Raw genomic sequence first — 23884 nt, forward strand, 5'->3', positions numbered from 1 at the left:
CTTGTTTTCAGCATGCAACTTATTTCCTTGACCAACGAACAAATCACACTTGTATTGTTATACTCCAATCATTCATGAATGGGGGGCATCAAGGTCTCAATTGTCAAACATATACTAAAACTAGTACTTGCTTGCTTAATAGTACGTGAATCATTGATATTCATATATAATATCAAAAATTAAGTAAATACAATGGCTATAAGTAATCAAATCAAGTCCTTCCAGTGGTGCAATATTCACAAGCTGGATTAGACGAAGGATTCACCAAACGCATTAACTACTATAGGAAAACAAATTTGAGACATTGGTGATGACCACCTATATATTCCCTTCTATATGGTTTTCTCAACTATTTTTATCTTCTCATCTAGTTCATGCATGTTTGAATATACCATTAGATGGCTTTCGCATTTGGCTGACATTTGTCTCAAATTACTCCTTACCTACACATATACATACATAAAGAAGTTATAAAAATCACGGGGTATGACAGGTTGATAACTATGAAAATTGCATTGCCTAACCAAGAGAATTGCATTATATCTTATCATGTATGGAGTATATCTTATATCTTATTATGTCAAAAAAAAAAAAAAAAAAAAAAAGTCATATACTCTTTATATATTGAAAAAAGTACTTATAAAAATAATTATAATGCAATCACAAATTCACAATAATAAATGTAAAAAAGAAGTGCAAAACTATGGGCTTTGTGGTCCACAACCTTAAATACTCGAGTATCTATGCATTAATACATTAGGTTAAGTTTGTTATAGTATTGTTTAATTCTATCCTCAATTGATCTGTGTATATTGGGCTTGAATTGGAAAAAAAAAATTCTTCATTAAATCTATTGAATCTTGTCTCTATGAATAAAAATTAAAAAAAAAAATCTATTGAATGTTGTGTGGACACATTTGTGTGTGATATTTAGTTTACTACACTCTCCCCGTTTCTAATTAAAAGTCTCACTTGCTAAAAGTGTATTGTGTGCCTATTAGAGTGAATAAAAGACAATGAAAGTGAGATTTGATAGAAGAAAGCCGAGAAAGGTAAATCAAAATTGAGAATGATAAAACAGGAATTTTATTCTTGTCAAAAAAAAAAGTTGATATTTTATTACTTTAATAACCATATTTCTTAATTGCCACTAGATATAGGTAGAATAAGAATTATTCTAAATTATTCAATGTGAACTTTCAATATCAATTATGCATGAGATTATAAAATTACCTTTATTTTATTTTTTTTACAGTAAAATATATAGACTTTCTATATATTAGACTATATTTTATATTTCATAATTTTACACAAATTTTCATATGTGGCTGGGGTTACTCAGTCGGCCTGTTCTCTTCAACTTAATTTCATTTCAGCTCCAGTCAGTTCGATCAGTTCAATTCTGTTCCTAATTTCCTTCTCTCATAGACAATTTATTTCAGCTCTATTCAGTTTAGTACAATTCAGTTCATTTCGGCTTAATTCAGTAAATCAGAACAGGCTCTCAGTAAGGGGATACTCGGTCGTCAGAAATTACTCAGTCGATTAAGGGTTAATTAGTGTTTCGATGTGTGTCAGTTTGACACATAATGTGGTCGGCCGCATCAAAAAAAGAGTTGTTTAATCAATAGCTAAATTAAAAATAATTAGATGATACATAAAAATTGATAATTGTCAAAGTTAAAACATTGTGATTAATGAGAAGCGTAGGATTGAAAGAAGAATATAATTTAATGCTACAATATAAAATCATAGGATTATACAAATTGGGGGTGGGGGAATCCAATAGGTCTCAACGATTACATTGCCCTTTTTGGACAAAAAAGTAGGAAGCCTCCAATAAAAATCCACCAAGTAATATAAGCAAACTGCTCTTTTAGGGAAAGGAGATCCAAGATAGAAAGAAGAGTTTATTTCTTCTTATCAACTAATTTGACACCACCTGTCCAGAATACAAATGAATTCTTGTCTCTTTAGGCCAACTTATTTCAACAAAAACTTTCAAACTTGGATTCTTGGTAGGTAATTGCTGGTAGATTTTTAGGGCTTTGTAAAAGATTTTTTTTTTTTTTTTTTTTTTTTTACTTTGGCTTAACAAAACATTTGTACTTTCACTATTATTATTGTATCTTTGGGTTGCTAAACAAAGTTGTCACATTGGTAAAAGGGTTATTAGTTTTAGTTAATTAGTCAAACTTTATGAATGTTGGGAAATTTGGAGTTTGATTGGATGAATATATACCTGCTTATGACTTATAGGTAAACTTGTCTTTTGGGTATATATATAGTAATTAAAAATTACAACTAGTAATAGTTTCTTAAAGTTTTAAAGGTAAAATGAAATAATCTTATTTTGATTAAAACTTTAAAAGCATCAAAAAAAGAAGAACCTTGTCTGTTGTAAAAAGAAAAAAAGAATAAGCTTGTTAAAATCTTGTTGGTTAGACATATACAAGTATTATTTGACATTGCGGACACATATGTGGAAACTTTAAAGATTTGTAGAATGTTCAAACTTAGCTTGTTAAATTTCGTTACACATTTTTTCTTTGTTTCTATTAAGATTGCCCAATAATAATAAATATCTGTAAGAAAATTGTTTTATATACTACCTCTATTCTGAAAGTTTAACACACTTATTATTCATGAAGTCAAAATAAATTAAAATAACTTTGAATATATATAATTTATGATTTATATAAAGGAAAAATTTGCAAATTGCAGCCATTTAAAAAAAAAATTGCAAATTGCAGCTCAAAAGTTGTTATAAAAAAAAATATTTGGTTAAGGTTTTAGCGGCCATTTTAGTTCTTAAGGAACCAAATTGAGCTCGAAATTGGCAAAAAATTAACGTAAGTGCCTCGTTTTTACAAGGAAAAAATAGTTGCCCACAAATACGGTACATTTTTGTTACGCAAAACGAGGCACTTACGTTATTTTTTTGTCAATTTCGAGCTCAATTCGGATCCTTAAGTGCTAAAATGGCCCATAAAACCTTGAACGAACATTTTTGACATGAAAATCGATGAAAATATTGAATTAGGCTGCATTTTACAATTTATAACAATTTTTGGACTGCAATTTGCAAAATACAAGTTTTAAATGGTTGCAATTTGCAAATTTTCCTTATATAAAAGAAATAAATTAGCACATGAGATCTTATTAGATTTGCTTTAATGTAAATTTTTCAAATATTAAATTCTTATAATTTTCACTTATATATGACCCAAAGATATTATTAATCAAAGATGCACATTAGATTTTCTGTAAATTGAGTCAAACTATCAAAAACAGAGTAATAAGTAGATATTTCTAAAAGATTGCCCCAAACTCGATAGTTTTTCTCACTTGCAACTCCACTAACTTTCTATATTTCTCTCCTCGTCAATAATTTTGCCTAACCATATGCAAAATTCTTACCTTGTTTTTTAAAATTGTGAAATTGGAGTTTGAGGCAATTTTTTGGGAACTAAAGTAATACAAGTATTGATGTATTATGAAAGATTTTGGTACATTTCTTTTTTGAATTGTAGTGCTTCTAACCTCATCAATAATTTTGCCTAACCATAAACTAACCTCAAGATTTCTCATATTGTCCGGTTGGCCTTCGGAATGTAAAATTAGTTATGGCCACAAAAGAGGGCTCACTTCGTTTGTCGACCAAGATAATTCTTAAAAATGTGCTTTTTGTTCCAAAATTGAGTTGTATTTAATTTCGGTATCACAATTAATTGATGATATGCATTGTATTGTCCAATTTAACTCTTCTATGTGTGCTATATAAGACCATTCGAGGCAGCTAATTGGAACGAGTGTTTGGCGAGATGGACTATTGTACTTAACGACGCAGATGAGTCAGTACAACATGTTTCAGTGAATGAGCTTCTTCTACTTTAGAGTTGTGGTATTAACGAATGGCAAATCCGTCGAAAAAGGTAGTCAAGCTTCTTCCTCCTCTGAGTAATTGTAAGGGTGATTTGAATAAAACATGTGAAGTATGTTTTCGGGCTAAGCACCCTAGAGAAATATTTCCTGTGAGTGAGCTTAAATAAGACTTCTAGAATTTTTCACTACAAGAAATTAGCTGATTTCCGACGAATAGCTTTCGACGGACACGTAATTCTGTCAGATATTTCTGACAAATTCATTAAATCCGTTGTAAAATCCGTCGAAAATTTTCGACAAAACTTAAATTCGTTGGAAAATAGGTAATTTCCGACGAATTTAAGTTCTGTCGAAAAATTTCGACAGATAAAAATCCGTCTGAAATTAATTGGAATTGAAATCTGTCAGAAAATTGGTGCCGTTCGAGAACCATTAAAAACTGTTGAAAAAAAAAACAACCCTTAACCTTAGTTTGGAGATGAGGTGCCTCTTTCCTCCTTCCTTCCTTTCTTTCTTTCTCTCTCTTTCCACCTTTCTCTTTCCTCTAATTTCTTACGTCGTTCTCCGCTTCTCCCTCTCTCTTCTTTCTCTTTCCTCTCGTCTTTCTCTTTCCTCACGCTATTCTCCTCTCTTCTTTCTCTTTCCTCCTTCTCCTTTGTCTTTCTCTATTCCTTCGTCACACCTCTCTCTATCTCCTCTTCTCTTTCTTCGTTTTTTCTTTCTCACGGTTTTCATGGTCAAATTGGTGGTTTTCGTCACAATTTTTCGCGAAATTTGGCCAAAACAAAGGTTTCATGGTCAAATTCGACATGAAAACTCTAGATCTAGAGTTTTCATGGTCGAATTTGGCCGTTTTAAACCAAATTCGAAATTCGAGGTGAAAATCAAGGCCATTTTCAGTTTAAAAGATATGCTTTCTTGTTTTTAATTTTTTTTCTTTTTTCTGAATTTTTTAGTTAAGTTAGTTGTTGTGGTTGTGATTTTTTGGTGGTTATGGTTTTTGGGTGATTTTAGGTGGGTGGTTCGAGTGGTTGTTCCAATTCGGCCAGAATGTTTGGTCAAGGTTGCAAATCTGGGTTTAGGGTTAGGAAAGTAAATATGGGTTTGGTTGGGTTGGTTAAGGTGGTGGTGGGTTTAGGGTTAGGAATGAAGATCTAGGGACTGGGGTCAGGTCGTGGGTTAAGGCGGTGGGGGTTGTGGGGAATAACTGTGGGTTTTTTTTTATTGTGGTGGTGGCATCTGGTGGTGTCACTGGTGGTGGGGCGACCTTTTTTTTTTTACTACCTCTGATTTTTTTTAGTTGCAAATTTGGGGTATTATTTCAGAGATATAAAATATTCCAAAGTTACAATTAAAAAAAATCGGAGGTAGTATTTTTTTTTTAGCAGGAAGTTCCGACGAAATTGTGTCCGTCGGAAAATTCTGACGGACTTTTCCGGGCCGTAGAAACCTCTTCCGACATATGAATTCCGTCAGAAAAGGTCGTTTTTCCTAGAATTCGCCTGTTTTCTAGTAGTGTTTGAAAAAAAATCATTTTGATTTGTGGGGATCGTATAAACATCCTTCTTCCTGTGGTGCTCGTTATATTCTGACTATTATTGTGGATGATTTTTCCTATACTGTTTAGGTGTATTTAATGGTTGATAAAAACAATGTGTTTTATATGTTTATGTCATTTTTGGCTATGGTTGATAGACAGTTTTATCAGACAATTAAAATAGTCCAAAGTGATAATGGGACAGAATTTAATTGTTAGCGTAATTTTTTCAATGCCACCGTGTAGGGAATTATTTCAAGCATCCCACACTTGAGCCCCACTGTGATCATACACTTAAGCATGGTGGCGTCCAAAGGGAAGGAAGGTAGAGCAAAAGAGCCGCCAACAAGTTTTAGGAACTTGTAAACCGTTCATAGGGTGAAAGTTACACCCCTTCACGATCCTAGAGATCGCTAACTCCATAGTGGTCCTGAACCATGATTGGATATTCGGAGATTGAACCATGATTGGATACTTTATATGTTTATGTCATTTTTGGCTCATAATTAAAAGACAAAGGGAGATAAGTTTGCATACACTACTCTGACTACTCAATGTTCACATACACTAGAGGAAAATTTTAAATTAATGTCCTTGCTTATGTTGTTGATATCATAATTTCTTGGAATGATTCTGTTGCTTTAAGGGCTTTCAAAGCTTATCTTAGTGACTGCTTTCATATGAAAGATCTTGGTTCTCTGAAATATTTTCTTGGCATTAAGGTGGCACGTAGTTCAGCAGGTTTGTTTCTTTGTAAAAGGAAATACACCCTTGATATCATTTCTGAAGTCAGCCTTTTGGGTGCTAAACCAGTTGAATTTCCTATTGAGCAAAACCACATAGCTTAATCTAGCAAGTGGGGATGTGTTATCTGATCTCGAAGCCTATCAGCAACTTGTTGGTAAGCTGTTATATCTTGTAGTCACTAGGCCGAATTTGGCTTATTCTGTTCCTATTTTGTCCCAGTTTATTCGGAACCTAAAACTGTGCATTGGGAAGCAGCCTTAAGGGTTGTTCAATATTTAAAAGGGAACTCCTGGTTAGGGAATTCTCTTAACATCTTCCAGTGACTAACTCTGTAGGGTTGGTGTGATTCTGACTGGGCCGCATATTCCATTACAAGTAGGTCTTTGACTAGATGCCTTGTGTTTCGGTCAATTCTCCTATATCATGGAAAACTAATGCAAGAAACAAAACATTGTTTCTTGATCTTCAGCGGAGGCGGAGTATTGCTGTATGACCGCTATCACTTGTGAATTAAAGTGGTTGAAAGGTCTTCTATTGAGCTTAGGAGTGCATCACTCTAAGGCTATAAAGCTATTTTGTGATAGTCAATCAGCTCTTCATATCGTGAAGAATTCAATTTTCATGAACAAACGAAACATATTGAGGTGGATTGTCATTTCATTTGTGATGCTATAAAAGCTGGCTTGATCAATCCATCTATGTGCCAACAAATGCACAGTTGGCCGACATATTCACTAAGGCTCTTGGTAAGTCTCACTTTGAAGAATTACTTCACAAGTTGGGCATTTTCACTCCATATGCTTCAACTTGAGGGCCGGGGGGGGGGGTGGTGTTAGGATATTATGATGATATTATGATATATTCTTAGAAGTTTTATTTCCTTAATTATAGGAGTTGATTGCGTAGAAAAAATATTGCGTGTATCCTTATTTGATCATATCTTTTGATACAGGCTTGTACTATAAATATTACTCAATCAATGAAACTTGGGCAAGCTATAAGCCCTTTTCCAAATTCTACATGGTATTAAGTGCAGATTAAATCTTGGGGTCGTTCATAAAAAATTTTCCCCTGTCAGTGGCTTAGAAAATTAAACCTATCGGTGGGATGAACCTTTAGCCAAAACTACACTTTTTTTATTACATACTTAAGGATGAATATTTTTTGTGAGTTTATGTAGTTAACGAGCTGAGGTGATGAATTAGGGTCTGAGCTTTGACCTTGATTTGATTTTAATAAAAAAAAAACAGTTCTCTTGTGTCGTGAGACAAGACATAATGGTTTTCATGGTACCGTGAGACAGGCCGGGTTTGTTGGATCTCCTTGTGCCGTGAGACAAGGTTTTCTTTTTATGGCTCGAGCATGATTTTGCTCCTTTGGATATTTGTTTAGTTTTGCTCTAAAATAAAACCAATAAGAAATTTGAGTGTGGTTTGCTCTAAAAAAACCAATATTTGATAGGAGCTCGGTTTTGATCAAGAAAAACCAAAATACAACGAGTTCGAGAAGAATTGCAGGTTTGAAAAGAATGACGATCCTGTTAAAGGCGTTCTCGTTGTAATAAAATCAATAATAAAGGCGTTCTCGTTGTAATGTTATATTTGCAGGTTTGAAAAGAATGACGATCCTGTTTGATTGATGATTTCGAAAAAGATGAACGCTTTCATCATTGAAAAAAAGAATTAAGGCGACATCACAAGAGTAGTGCATCTCGACTTCAACCAAAAGAAGAATTTCAATCGCAATGTTCATGTTACTGTTGTTACGATTGCCAGGGGGTGGTGGTGGGGGTGTTAGAGATATGAAATATCGGAAAATATATATGTGATATATTTTCCGTATTGATCTTATTAGTAGAATAATATATTTAGGTTTTATTATATGAAGATAATATTTAGTGAATATATATTTAAGATTTATAGTTATGGTGGTAAATCTTTTAGGAAGATTGTTTTCTATCTTATGATCTTAGGTTTTGATTATATACTTTACCTATATATTGATGAATAATAATCAAGTCATTCTATTATCTCTTTCCTCCAAATTTATCATTAGTCTCTCTCTTTTTTGTTATTTTTTTTTTCTATAAAAGCATAACAACTAAATCGATTAGCTCGTATGATAGGAGCAATTTAATTCATCCAAAGGAATAATGGTGGAGGAAAAACCATTACACGATTTGTGCTAATAAAGCATGGGGAAGTGATTATGAGTTTATGACTATTTAGCCATTAAATCCATCACCTGATTACCCAACTGAAAAAATTGTTAGAAAATAGACTAATTAGAGTGGTAGATCACCCTAGGGTCTTCTATTTCCACTTGATAGTATCGATCGTTCCTTCCAACTTTTAAGAAATTGAGGGTACCAAAATGATATTTAATAATAACAAAACCCAAAGCTATGCTCCCATTTGAGTGAAGGAATTCAACAGTTAGGCACCAACAAGCTAATTGCATACGTATGATATTGTTAAAAATTTAAGTTTTTGATAAGATTATTATAATAATATTAGGATGTATCACCTCGTCCTCAAACATTCTAAGCTTGAATAATTATTATGTATTGGTAAGGAAGGGCTTTCAATCTTGAGGTTCCTTTCCCTTCCCCAAACCCCTCTACCTTTAGGGGGCGTTTAGTTATTATATTAGTGTATTTTTTGGATTGGAAACGGATTTGATTAAATCGATACCGTTACCATGTGTTTGATTTGAATGCATGGTAACAATTACCATTACCTAATTAAGAGTAATAGTTACCCTTGATTTGTTACCTCTAAAAAACTTAGGATAACAAATACCTTACCCTCCTTTAATAAATACCCTTTCCATGGTTAAACCAAACAAATGAAAAAGTAATAGCAAATGATTCCTTTCACCCCTCTTATTTGTTTCTTTTCCACTCCATTTCCATTTTCTGAACCAAACGCCCCCTTAAAGTGTAGCTTGTTAACTCATGTCAAGTTGTACAGTTTTGACCCTAGTATGGTGTTAAAATTTTATGCATTTATATCTACTTATCTTTATTGTATCAATAAAATTTCCATCCTCTCCAATTTCCATAATCTATTCATGCACTAATAACCTAGTTCATCATTATTATGTGAAATACTTACATATCCCAAATTAGATACTTTGAAATTGGTAAGAGATGCTAATAATTTTTTTAAAAAAAAACTTTATACGCATTAAAGTTACGGATGTAAACACTTGCTATCTTGTGCAATACCACAATCTTACCAAGAAGTGATGGGCCAAATAAATACTCAAATCTTTTGTCATCTTGCCATGCACAAGAATATTGTATTAATAAACTAATGAAGTAGGAATTAAAGTATTTCTTCAAAAAAAAAAGTAGGAATTAAAGTATATCTCATGTCATTTTTTACTACAAGGTGATCCTAATTTAGAAACTAAAGTTATACCTGTTTGATTAATTGGTATTGATTTAGAAAGTTATACTTAGTTAGGCACTATAATACCATAATTAATTAATTCAATTCAAGCTAAAGCATCTTTATTGTCTTTTGTAGGCCTGCATGTACCACCAAAACTTGACACCTTGTTAAATAGCATGATATATGTGTCCAGGTATGATTTTTTTAAAAAAAAAATTTCTTCAAATGATTAATTATATATTAAGAAGGTTTTCTTAGATAGGAACTTGTTATTTTAACACATATTTCGTTGTTAAATTAAAAAATTAACATAATAAATAAGTAAAGAATCAATCTGAATTCTATTCATCTGATTTTCACTTATAGAATTTATCTGATCTTATATGAACTTATTTAAATTTACTTGAACATGTCTAGACTCATATGAACTTATTAAGAGTTATTTTAATTGTAACTGTTTATGCAAATTTTTGTCAAGTGGGATTGAATAACAAAATCTAGGCTACGGATCAATTAAATAAAACCTAGGATAAAAGTAAAGCGAAAATGAAGAAATGACACGAGGAATTGGTGACGCAGAAAACCCAATGAAGGTAAAAATCGTAGGTAGAATAAGGATCTACCAAACTTTCACTATGAAAATATTTAAGGAGTCGAATTACAATGTGTGTTTAGAGTATTTTAGTAGCTAGTTTGCAGTGTGTTTCGTTTGATGAGTCTTTACCTTTATATAGATGGTGCTTAGGGTTAATCCCTATCCGTTGCCAGGTGATAAGCTTTGCTTCCTTGATTTTCGGAGTTAGCTTCTCAACTTGCTCATTCCAGTTCAGTCCACTAACGACAGTGTCCAGCTGGGCAAGGACCTAGTCTCCCATATCTATCTCTTCCTGGAAAATAGCGAAGCAGTTGGAGCACCTTTCGTCCGTCGAGACTGGCTTCTCTTCGTCAAGTCTTAATCATCGTCAAAGCTTAATCCCGTCGTTGACATTGGCTGACTATTGTTGACTTTTAATTACGAAATTTTACCCATAACAATTTGCCCCTAATTTCTAAATATGGACAGCTATGTACATTTTTTGGCAATTACAAAATAAATAAATAAATAAATAAAAAACAAAAAGAAAAAACTGTAAATTCAAAAAAGGAGTTACTTGGGGGCATATCCGTCTTTGCGCTTGATGCACTATCTGGAGGAGTTATTTCAACTTCCCACTCTCTCTAACCGTCATTTTTTCTTCCTTTATTACTGCCGCGCGTTTCTCGCTTCCCAAAATTACTACACTCTTCTCTTTCTTACTTTCTCTCTCTTCTTTCTCTTTTGTGCAGAACAACTTCGGTGATTCTAAGGCGGTGCGCGGCGGTGATCTTTTTCTCTTAGCTTTATTCGACAGGTAATTACTTCCATTTTCTACTTTATTAGTTAATAAATTAGATCTAGGTTTTCTCTTCGCATTGTTGAAAAAAGAGGGACGGTTGTTTCACAGAAGAAAATGATGACCAAGTCAAAGTCGTCGATGGTGCCTTATATGATGGCTGGCTTCGTTACAATGACGGGGTTTCCTGAATCTACCTTTGCTCTTATCCCGGGTCCGGGAAAGAAGGTGGAGGATTGCCCCAAGGGCTATGTCGTGTTCTTTAGGTATCCATTTTTGGAGACAGGGGTTAAATTCTCCTTTTCACCTTTGATTCGCTCTTTCTTTGAGGTGTTGGGACAGAGTCCTAGGCAGCTAATGCCTTCTGGTTGGATAATTTTGTCGATTTTGGAGAGAGTTACTAAAAATTGGGACAATCCTTTTAATTTGGAGGATTTGGCGGTAGCATATGAAATTAAGATGAAGGAAGATGGGTTTGTCAGTTTGCATAAGAGGGGAGATCATTTAGTTTTGAATACTGATGTCAACGATAGGGGTTGGAAAAACTGGTTCGTTTATGTCAAGAGGACATCTCTAGGTGTAGTAGGAGATTGGTTGACAGAGGGGTGGCCTAAGGAGGGTAATTACCTTTTTCTAATGTTTACTTTCTAAGGCTAGAGTTGGCTAAATTGTTTGATCTTGGTTTTAATTGCACAGGCTTGAATTTGGAGTTTCTTGAATCGACGGAGGCATCATCGTTGAACGTGAAGCGAATTCTTGAGATAAGGCCTTCGGAGAGGACGTTTGAGAGGGTAATACTGACAATTAGCGAATCGTCGGGGAAGAGACAGAGGGCGCGTGACGAACACACCGCAAAGAATCGAAGATTCTGAAGAAACAATGTCGACTCGTAAGTCTTGCGTTTGCATGCGTTGATCTTTTCGTCGTTGTCGTTGTGTCTCATGCTTAGTCGTTTGTTTAATATATTTGTTTCTTTTTGAAAAATCAGCTGCGCAGGGTCTTCATCGGGGACGGAGCGTTTCGCAGGCTGAGCAAGACGCTCGGATGAAGAGGAAACGAGGGCTTCCTGCGGAGGCTTCGTCTCCGCTGTCGGTGGTTGACAGGACTGAGCAACTACATGCTTTATCACCGCAGAAGACAAGTAATATGCCTAAGACGATATTATTTCCGTTATCCCCTCAGTCGAAGCAACAGAAGGTTAACGACGCCCCGGCGGTTCCTGATGTGAGATGCGCTTTCCTGCTGATTTTCTCCACCTTGGCAAGACGAATCGCCCACCCATGTTTCCCCAACTTAACCAGCTTCTATTCCATGGTTCCCGTGAACATCTGGCTGGGACGTCTACTCTAGACATTGCGTCGGAAGCTGCCTCTGTTCATCTTTACGTAAGCTTTTTCTTCTCTTTTTCCTTTTGATGGTTGTCACATGAATCAATGTTGGATCTGTGTATGATGTTCGTTGTTGTTGGGCAGTGTCTGCAAAATCCTTTAGTTTTAAGAGACAGGGTGATAGAGATGGCTAAGGAGATGAAAAGGTTGGACGATGTTGTAAAGAACCAGGAGGCTAAGACGAAGACTGCGGTAAGGCAGTTCGTCACTGTGAAGAAAGAGTTGGACGAAACGAAGCTAAAGGTGGATCATTTGGAGAGTAAGGTGGAGGAGCAGGGAAAAAAAGGAGAGGAGCAAGCTAAGCTGTTGCAGGACAAGGATGAGCAGTTAAAGGAACAAGCTAGGCAATTGGAAGATAAAGTTGAATTTATTCAGAACAAGGACGAGGCCTTAGAGGATGCTTTGGATTAGGTGCTTGAGTTTGACATAAAGCTCAGGGCTAAGCTGATGAAAGAATACCTTGAAGGGAAGGTTGCAGAATGGCGACCTCAAGAGACGATCAATCGTTTTCTGGCCAATGGAGGGACACTTGCTGATCTTGGAGAAGATGCTGCAATAGCTTCGACCGCGGATTCGGAACCATCTCCGACGGTCGTTCCTTCGTCCATTGCCGATGTTGGGGTTCTATCAACTATCCAAGAGGGCTCTCTTCAGCCTGTCGAGGATGCTGAGGTGCCACCTCCGACAGACGAAGGCACTGACGACAATGTTCGAGCTGATGAAGTTATCAAGGACGTCATCTACAATCTAGATTTCTATGGGTTGATGCTGATGCTTGAAGGCCATTGCTTGTGATGGTTTATATTTCTGCTTATGTATGTTGAACGTCTTTGCTTTTGTTTTAAGACTTTGCTTTGTTTTTCTGCTTTATGTGTTTTATTCCACTTGGAGGCAAGTGGTTCTTTTGAACATCTTTGTGACGTTTATATTTTGCTATGAATCCAATCTTTTGCTTTTTCATACATTGTGCTTCATGCTTTGTGTTACTGTGAACAATATGAAAAAAACGACCAAGTTAAAAATATTGCAAAGTGAATAAGTTAAAAATAGAGCAAAGTAACTAAGTTAAAATTTTAGTAAAACGATTAAGTTAAAAATACAGGTAAGCATAAACAATGGTAGACTTTGTTTTATTTCAAAATGCTCTTAGGCAAAGACAGAAAATTTGAACAAAGATTTTTTCTAACTGTTCATTCTGGTTGTACAATGTGTTCGTTCTGGTAGACTTTGTACTTTTGCGGTTTTAAGGCCTTTCATTGTTTGCCAATTCCCCTTGCGTCCCAGCATCGACACTGAACACTAAAGACTAGGTTCGTAGTTCAGGTATCGGGTGTTTGGCGTCAAACTCTAAGGTCGGATTTTCCCTGGGCTTCATTTTGCTTCGATATTCCCGTTTGAACGGCTGATTTCCTCACCCTTTCAAGGATGTCAGTGTAGCCGACGTCGATTGTTCTCTTTCATCGTTTACTTGTAGGTCATGACCAAAGCATCTTGCGTTCGTCGCTGTGCATTTCGTCGATCAGTGTTCTGCAAGACCAACATGGTTAGAACACCTTGGCCGTTGGCACGGCCAACGGCCCTCCGATGCTTAAGTCAGTACTCATAATGAAATAATTGAATGAAAGAGATCAAGTTGTGAGGACGAGGGTATTACCTTTTCGTCGATGAACGCTTTTGGCATTTACTAGAAGTAATATTTTCTAAGATGAGTTGCGTTCCAAATTCTTGGAACGGGTTTATCTTGTTGGTAAGTCAGCCGATAAGCGTCGTTTCCGACGACTTAGGTAATCTCATATGGGCCTTCCCATGGGGGAGCTAACTTTCCGTCGGCAGGATTCTTTGTATTTTGGAATTTTTTTTCTTAGTACCCAGTCGCCTAGTTGGAATATCTTTGCTTTGACGTTTTTGTTAAAGCTTCTTGCGACGATCTGTTGCTGCGCTGCCATCCTAATTAGAGCACCTTCTCTTAGCTCTTCAGTTGCGTCCAAACTATCTTCCATTTCTTCTTGGTTCCTATCTTCTGTCATAAGGCCGAAGCGGGACGTCGGGAAATCAGCTTCTACTAGAAGGACGGCTTCGCAGCCATAGACGAGGGAGAAAGGTGTCTGTCCCGTTACAAATCTTGGCGTTGTTCGATTGGCCCATAAGACTGTTGGGAGCTCATCGGCCCATTTGCCTTTTGCTGCCTTCAATCTCTTTTTGATGGCGCTCATGACTACTTTGTTGCTGGATTCAGCTTGTCCATTGGCTTGAGGGTATCTCAGCGTCGATGTCCTTAGCTCTATTCGGAATTTCCTGTAAAAATCACGAGTTTTTTCGCTAATAAACTGCGACCCATTGTCACAGCCTATCACCAACGGAATGCCAAACCTACAGATAATGTTAGTCCATAAAAACGTAATCACTTCTTTATCTGTCACCTGTTTCAAGGCAACTGCCTCGATCTATTTGGAGAATTAATCAGTTAACGCTAACATGTAGACTCTTTGTTTGGGAACTGCAGGTAACTTTCCGACGATATCCATTCCCCATCTCATGAAAGGCCATGGAGGCAAAGTTTGGTGCAGAGATTCCGAAGGCTTATGGACGGTGTTGGCGAACCGTTGACAGCTGTTACATTTGGCGATGTACTGCATGGCGTCCTCATGATGCGTCGACCAAAAGTATCCTTGTCTTTTTGCAAGTTTGGCTAGTCCTCTACCTCCGACATGACTACTGCATATGCCGTCGTGGACATTCAAGCATTCAAGCATTCAAAGCTCTTTTGTTCAGAGACGCGTGGACATTTCTTTCAAAGCTCTTTTGCTCAAAGACGTGTGGTCATCTCATTCAAAGCTCTTTGCTCAAAGACGAGTGGGCATCTTATCAAGCTCTTTTGTTCAGAGACGCGTGGACATATCATTTGAAGCTCCATTGTTCAGAGGCGAGTGAGCATCAACAGCGGCGAGGTATCGCCACAACAACAAAATTGAGGATCGTTACAAGCAGAATGGTCTTCGACGACGTTCCCTAGGATGTGGAGGGTTGTCACAAACAGCAGAAGATCTCTATAAGCGGAGCAATCTTCGATGGTGTTCCCTAAGATGTGAAGGCCTGTCACAGTGTAAATCGAAGGCAGCTACAAGCGGAGTAGTCTTCAGACGAGGTCCCCCAGCTTGTGGAGGTCGTCAAACAAAATCGGTTACCCTAGAGACGTGTACCGACGGTGCAAGATACGCGTTTCTTAAATCTTTTATCTGTTTAACTAACGCTAGTTTGCAGGTATCATCGTTACAAGAATGATTGAGGATCGCAGAACGTTCTAAATCATTCTCCATCCCTATCGATACTTTGACTTTTGTTTTCGAAATATGCGTTTCTCCAAACTCAGTCAAAGTGGGGGCTTTTGTAGACATCTAATTGTGTCTCCCCAAAAAACAAACCCAGTGATGAATACCTTTTGCGTCATTGATTATCGAATGAAGTGAAAGTGTGAAAAGTCTTGTGATGCGGTTGTTTTAATAAAAATACCTTTTTTTTTGTTTTCGAAAATGTACTCTATTTATGAAAATGACTGGTCCAATTTAGTTTGGTGCATGATAAGGGTCAATAATGGTGTAGTGGGGTTGGGCTCGAAAAGAGCTTTCCAACGATATATTATAAGCCCAATTCCGATGAATAATGAGGAAGTTATGGCCAAAATACTAAATCGGGCCTGAAATGGTTTTATATGGCCCAATGATCTAGTGGAGGGCCTATTAATTAATATTCCTAAAGTTATTAGGATTGATTTTGATCTTCTAGAATAATCTAGAAGATTATTTTGAGTTCTAGTGGAATTAGGATTAATAATTATGTTTTTAGAAAATAAAGAATTCTGTTTGGATTAAAACAAGTGTTCCAAAGAGATTAAATCTGATTTTTTTTAAAAAAAAAACGGACTTTGATTAATCGAATTTAATTAGATTAAGGATTCCGTATGGATTTTAGAAAACGCGTGAACCATCGCGAAACGACAGAACTAGCGCGCCACGACAAAGCTGTCGCACAGCGACAAGGCTGTCGCGCCGCGACAGAGGTAGTTTAATTCCAGATGGGATTCAGTCTTTTTCTGAACTTTTTCGGGCTATTTTTCTTATAAATAGGGTTTTATTTCCCCGTTTTTAATCATCAACAATCATTCACAATCATCAACAATCATTCATAATCATCAACAATCATCTAATTCTACTCTCTTCTCTCTCTTAAGAAAAAGCTTATTCTTTCTCCCTCTTTCTAAGCCTAGCCTTTTCATAAATAAAATACCACATTCACGAGTTCTAGACACACCTAGCCAAGTTCGAAGTCGCCTTCGCCCTAGACATGAAAGGTTGATAATTTCTGAGGGTTTGGTCCCAAATCCCTATTTCAATTATTTAAATTAATTGTTTGATTTAATTTTTTCCTTGAAGTTACTAATGTGTGTATTGTTTTGATAGAAAGAGATATAAGGCAACAAAGTAAGTTCTTTTATTGCTATATTTCTTTAGAAAGCATGCTTAGATTATTTTAATTCCTAGTATCATGTTAGGATGTCTTTATGATTCCTAATATCATGTTAGGATATTATTTATTGCTTTCTAGTATCATGTTTAGGTTGTTTCCTATTTTTCCTATCATGTTAGTATCATGTTAGGGCTAATGCTTTGATATTTGTTTAGTGACATGCTAGGATTTGTTATTAATCTTGTTAGTATCATGCCTAGGTTCTTGCTAATATTATTATGCTTTATTGAGAATATTATTATGATGATGATGATTTGTTGCTATGTTGCTTGATATATATTGTTGTTATTGCTTGATCACGCCCTCTCTTGCAGGTTTAATGGGAATTTGTACTTGAAATCACGCTTAATAAGATAATTAATATTCTTGTTTAGGCTAATGTGATTTTAATTCAAGTGATCGCCAATAATAGATTTATTTGTGCATTAATATTCAACCAACATAGATTAAACAGGTTTAGGGTTAATATGTTGATTGTATGTTAGTCAGAAAACGCACATGAATATGAGAAGAATAAAGTAGAGGCCTATTTTTAGGGCAGGTTCAATCTCTTTTAGGTTCGATTGTACCTTCATCCCCGAATATCCAGTCATGGTTCAGGACCACTATGGAGTTAGCGATCTCATGGATAGTGAAGGGGTGTAACCTTCACCCTGTGAACGGTTTACAAGTTCCTAAAACTTGTTGGCGACTCTTTTGCTCTAGCTTCCTTCCCTTTGGACGCCACCATACTTAAGTGTATAATCACAGTGGGGCTCAAGTGTGGGATGCTTGAAATATTCCCTACAGTATCGTAGGTGAGATAATCTATGAGGGGTTTGGTCCAGTCGTCGTCATTGTTGATGTCGTCAACGGGAAGGATTGCTTTTGTAGATACAGATGGTTTTTGTAGGTGGAGTAAGGGGATATTTGTAAAGGTTGTCTTTTTGAGGGTGGAGGCTAAGTTTGCAAGTGCGTCGGCTTGAGCATTTTGGTCTCATGGAATTTGTTGGATTGTGAATGGGTCGAAGTGTTTGGCTTTTTCTTTGGATATGTCAAGGTAGGCTATCAATTTGGAGTCTTTTGCTGCGAAATCCCCTGTCATTTGGCTAATGATGAGGAGGGAGTCACCGTATACGTCTAAAGCTGTTGCTCCCGAGTCTTTGGTGACGATCATTCCTACAATCAAAGTTTCATATTCTGCTTCGTTATTTGTTGCCTTGAAATCACAAGATATGGACCGTACTATCATGTCCCCTTATGGCGACTTCAACACCATTCTTAGGCTAGCTCCTCATTGATTGGATGAACCGTCGATGAACAGGATCCATTTTCTTTCTTTGTCAACATTGTTTATCTCTTCTACTTCTTTGTCAGCTACGGCCTGTAGATCGGGGCTGAAGTCGGCCACAAAGTCAGCTAGAGCTTGCGACTTGATTGCTTTTCGAGGTTGGTATTCGATGTCCATCGTACTCAATGAGATTCTCCATTTGCCTAATTGTCCTGTTAACTTTGGCTTTCTCAAAACAGACTTGATAGGATAATTAGTCATCACCACTATGTGGTGGGTTTCAAAATAATGCCTTAATTTTTTAACAACGGTGATTAAAGCAAGGACTAACTTCTCAAGGGATGAATATCTTACCTCGGTTGGGAGCAAGGTTTTACTTACTTAATAAACCGGTAACTGCCCAGTGTCGTCATCTTCCCTAGTCAGTACTGCGCTGACGGCGACAGCACTAACGGCAATATAGAGCTGCAAAGGTTCGTTAGATTTTGGTTTCGACGGGAGTGGTGGCGTCATTAAGTATTTCTTTAAATCCTGCAATGCTCTTTCATGATCGTCTGTCCATTCAAAGCCTTTATTTTTTCGTAAAACATTATTAAAAAGTTCGCATTTGTTCGACGATCGAGAAATAAAGCGATTTAATGCTGCCACTTGTCTTGTCAATTTCTAGGATTCTTTAACGTTTCAGGGGATTGAATGTTTATTAGGGCCCTGACCTGGTCGGGGCTGGCTTCAATTCCCCTTTGCGTTATGTAGGGAATATTTCAAGCATTATGATAACCCCAAACTTGAACCCCACTGTGATCATACACTAAAGTACGGTGGCGTTCCAAAGGGAAAGACAAAGAGCAAAAAGAGTCGCCAACAAGTTTTAGGAACTTGTAAACCCAAAAGACAATCCAAAAGGACCATCAACTACTCCATAAGGTCTTGAACCAAACAGGGTCCGGGGATGAAGGTACGAATCCAATCTACAAAAGAAAGGACCTGCCCTATAAAATAGGCCTCTACTTTGTTCTGCTCGTATTCATGTGCGCTTTTCGAATAACATACAAACATTATATTAAACCTACCCTGTTTATCTATGTTGGTTGAATATTAATGCACAAATAAAACTATTATTGGCGATCACTTGAGTTAAAATCACATTAGCCTAAACCAAATTAATAATTATCTTATTAAGCGTGATTTCAAGTACAAATTCCCTTTAACAATCATAAAAGGTGTGATCAAGCAATAACAATAAAACATAAATAATATCAAGCAACATAATAATAAACAATAATGACGATAATAGCATGATAAGGCATAATAAAGCTTAAATATAATAGCAAGATCCTAGGCATGATACTAACAAGATTAATAACAAATCCTAGCATGTCACTAAACAATAAAGATCAAAGCTTTAAACCTAACATGGCACTAACATGATATTAGAAAGAGTAAAGACACCCTAAACATGATACTAGAAAGCAATAATAACATCCTAACATGATACTAGGAATCATAAAACAATAATAAACATGCTTTCTACATTGAAAGAGAGTAATAAGATTACATACTTTGAAGCCTTGTATCTCTCTCTAATAACAAAATACACAAGTTAGTAAACTTCAATAAAAATAATAAACAATAATTAAAGAATTAAAGAATTAAATTAAAATCAAATTAAATAAAGTTTAGACTAGTTTTGGACCAAACCCTCAGAAATTATCAAACCTTGCACGTCTAGGGCGAAGGCAACTTCGAACTTGGCTAAGTGTTTCAAGATCTTGTGAATGCGGAATATTGTTTGTGAAAAGGCTAGTTTAGAAATAGAGAGGGAGAAAGAATAAGAAAGAATTAAGTAATTCTTGAGAGGGAATAGAGAGAATTGATGAAAGAGTTGATAGTTGATTATGTTTGTAAATAGATAATTGTGAATTATGTTTTGTAGATTATTTTGAAAATAGGAATTCGGACGCTACTTATAATGAAAATAATCCGGAAAAACATAGAATTTGATAAGGAATAAAACTCCACGCTGTCGCCAGGAATTGACTCTGTCGCGAGGCGACAATGTCTGTCGCGCGGCGACAGACTTGTCGTTTGGCGACAGCCTGTATTAGCGCGCTTTTCTTCACGCGGAATCCGATCTTTAATCAACTTGATCTACGGAATCCGTACAGAAGATAAAATATATTTTTAAGATAACAAAACGATATTTTATTCCAAATAAAAATCTATTAAAAATAATTAATTATTAAATCTAATAATATTAGAATTAAAAAGAACCTTCTAGAAACTTCTAGAAAACTATAATTAATCCTAACAATTTTAGGAATAATAATTAGCATTGGGCCCTCCTCTAGATCATTGGGCCATTTTTAAAATAATTAACCAGGCCCAGTTTAGTATTTTGGCCATAACTTCCTCAATATTCATCGGAATCGATCTTATAATATATCGTTGGAAAGGTCTTTTCAAGCCCCATCCAACTACACTATTATTGGACCTTTATCATGGACCAAACGTAAACTGGTTCGGCTATTTTCAAATAAAATCATTTTCAAAAACAGAGAGAAAAGAATTTTATTAAAACTAAACCGCAACACTCGACTTTCAAACCACTTTCACCTAATTCGATAATAACACAACGTGAAAGGCATTCATCACTGGGTTTGGTTTTGGGGAGACACAAATGGGTGTCTACAGAAGCCCCCACTTTGACTGAGTTTGAAGAAACTTATGTTTCGAAAAAACGAGAGTCAAAGTATCGATAGGGACGGAGAATGATTCAAAACGTTCTGCGATTCCAAATCATTCTTATAACGCCGATACCTGCAAACCAATCATTAGTTAAACAAATAAAAGAGTTAAGAAACGCATATCTTGCACCGTCGAGCACACGTCTCTGAACGTAACCATTTTGCTGTTGCTTCATTTGTTGTTTGTGACAACCTCCACAGTGCCTCGTGAACGCCATCGTTGAAAATAACCGTATGTCGTCGTCTTCAATATTCTTGGTGACAATCCTCCACAGTATTTCGGGAACATCGTCGAAAATAACTGTATGTCGTCATTTCCAGGTGTGGCAGTATGTCGCCATGGCAGTACGTCGCCGCTATAGACAATCTCTTCTTTACCTTGAGGGACCGTCGAAGTTGACCTTGCTTCGCCATCTCCACTATTTGTGACACTACCTCGCCACGGCCGTGCTTCGCCACTAGACAACTCCTCTCTATGTTGGGACATTGCCAATGAATCATTTTGCTTATTGACCCTTAATATATTGTTGTTTATCATTGCTTTGTATATTTGTGCCAGTACTTTGGTGCTTTTGCCTTTGTGAACCATTACTTTGGTGCATCTATTGAACCATTATTTCGGTGCCTGTTGAACCAATATTTCGGTGCTTTATTTGTTGAACCAATATTTCGGTGCTTTATTATGAGCCAATACTTAGGCGCTTTAAGTTAAGTGAGACGATCTTTCATCAAGTCGATCACTCAGAGCATTGCAATCAAGCTGACCAAATCATGTCAATTTGCTTAAAGGGGCTAACTGGCGTACCAAGGAACCCAAATTACTAAACTAGACCCACAAAACCATACTACTTCAGGTGGCCAAGGTGGTGGGACGTTTGAGTTTGGCTCGTCGTCGCAGCAGCCTTTGCAACCTCAGCCTCTTTCCGTCGGGTTTCAGGGTGAGGTCAGGTGGCTTGGCCCTGAGTTGCAGTTCGCGCCGCCTGGTGGTTCAGGGGACGATGATGGACATACTCCACGGAGTAGGACATTTTTCGATACATTCGGCATCCCTCGCAACTTGCGACCTCCGGCGCCATAGCTGTACCTGTGTTTATTTATTTTTGACTTTTGTAGGACTTTGTCTATCTTATTCATATGACTCATGTATTAGACACTTGTATATACATGCACTTTATTATTTATTAACATTTATTTGCCTGATTTATTATTTTATAACAAGCGTGTTGTGCATGTAAGTGTGTGAGAAAGTGTAATTTTTGCGCGAAATTTCCGTCATTTTTAATATTAGTGGAGGGTACCGACTCTCTCCCCCAAAAAAAGAAATAAAAAAGAAAAATGAAGGAAGAAAATATGATAAGCCTAAATTAATTAAGCTTAATATGATATATGATAATAATAATAATAATAATAATAATAATAATAATAATAATAATAATAATAAGAAGGGTGTATGAATAGGAATAGAACAGTAAGTCAAGTCAAAGTCGAAATCAAGTACGTAAAAACACGGTTTCCTACGCGTAATAGGTGTCGCTGCAAAGAAATAGACTGGTGCCGCGTAATTCATCCTGTCGCCACGCGACAGGGTCTGTCGCCACGCGACAGACGCGCTTTCCTGTTTCCTACAGGATTTGAAGTCTGCCATGAAAAAAAAGTTATAAATGGCCCCCGAATCATCCGTTTACTGCATAATTTAACCAGTTTATTAATTAGCTAATTAACTAGAAATCATGCCTTTAGCTAAAAGAACTTTTTGTGGATACATGGATGAATGGTGTCGTCATCTAACTGCTAAAGATAAAAAAGCATTAGATATTTGCCATATGGGGGGTATGTTTGGAATCAAGGGGATGAGTCTTGACATTGATTTTATTTATTCTTCCATAGACTATTGGGATATTGATACTCACTGTTTTAGATTTTTCCATGATGAAATATGTCCTTTACCGGAAGAATTTGGAGCCATTATAGGTTATTATTCCACAGGTTCTGCGGTAATGCCTAGAATCAATGAATATTATTATAAAGATTTTGAATGCTTCTTTGGCTTTAAAACATATAGTGCATGGGAATATAGTTGATTTGACGGAATTTGCACATTATTTTTATGATAATCCTAATCCCAATTTCCGTGTCTATAAAAGAAGGGCTTTTCTTTATTGCTTGTTTAACCAATTGCTCTTAGTTAGTGGTAATGATAATGAAGGCCAATCAATGATTATATCTGTTATAGAACAAGTTGAATCTGGGAGAAATCCAATGCCGCTAATTGTTGGAGAGACTATGTTATGGTTGGATGCATTAAGAAAGAATCCGAGAGCACCGTTTCGAGGTTCTCCAATTTTATTACAGGTATAAAATAATGCTACTTTTAATTTACCAAGAATTAAAGAATATTATTTTTCACTGTAATACTAATTAAATACGTATTTTGCAGATATGGCTCATGGAGAGGTTAAAGCTTATTAATCCTCCTGACGATATACACACATATGTTCCAAATTGCATAGTCCGGCGAAAGAAACGATTTTTGAAAATAGGTCGCCGTGAGTGGAGCAAGGTGTTTGCTGCCGGTGACTTTACCATAAGCTAGATTGTTCCTTGGTGGAAGATTGAGGCAATGGTTGGTTGTAGTAACCAAGCATATTGTCGTCTCCCGAGCTTGTCTAGATTAACCTTTTATTTTCCTTGTAAAGTTATGAGACAATATGGTCTTGCACAAACTATTCCTATAGGAGATCTCCGCCGTCCTTATGAATTTCCTGTGTCACAAGAGATTGAGCGTTTTGACGGATACTGGAGGGGTAGGCCCTTATGGGAGGTGATTACTCATAAGGAGCCACCTTGTCAAATAAGGTGAAACAATGGCTTGATGGAAGATTTCAAAAATCTCAAGTCAAAATCGAGAAGGCCAATGTGAAGGATCGTCTAGGTGACAAAAAGATCCCTGCTAAAGAACGTCTAGGGGAAAGGATTGAATTCAAAACTCCTATTATGCCAGGAAAGAAAAGTGCTAAG

This window comes from Chenopodium album, chromosome 11 (genome assembly GCF_948465745.1).
Source record: "Chenopodium album chromosome 11, dcCheAlbu1.1, whole genome shotgun sequence".
NCBI lineage: Eukaryota > Viridiplantae > Streptophyta > Magnoliopsida > Caryophyllales > Amaranthaceae > Chenopodium > Chenopodium album.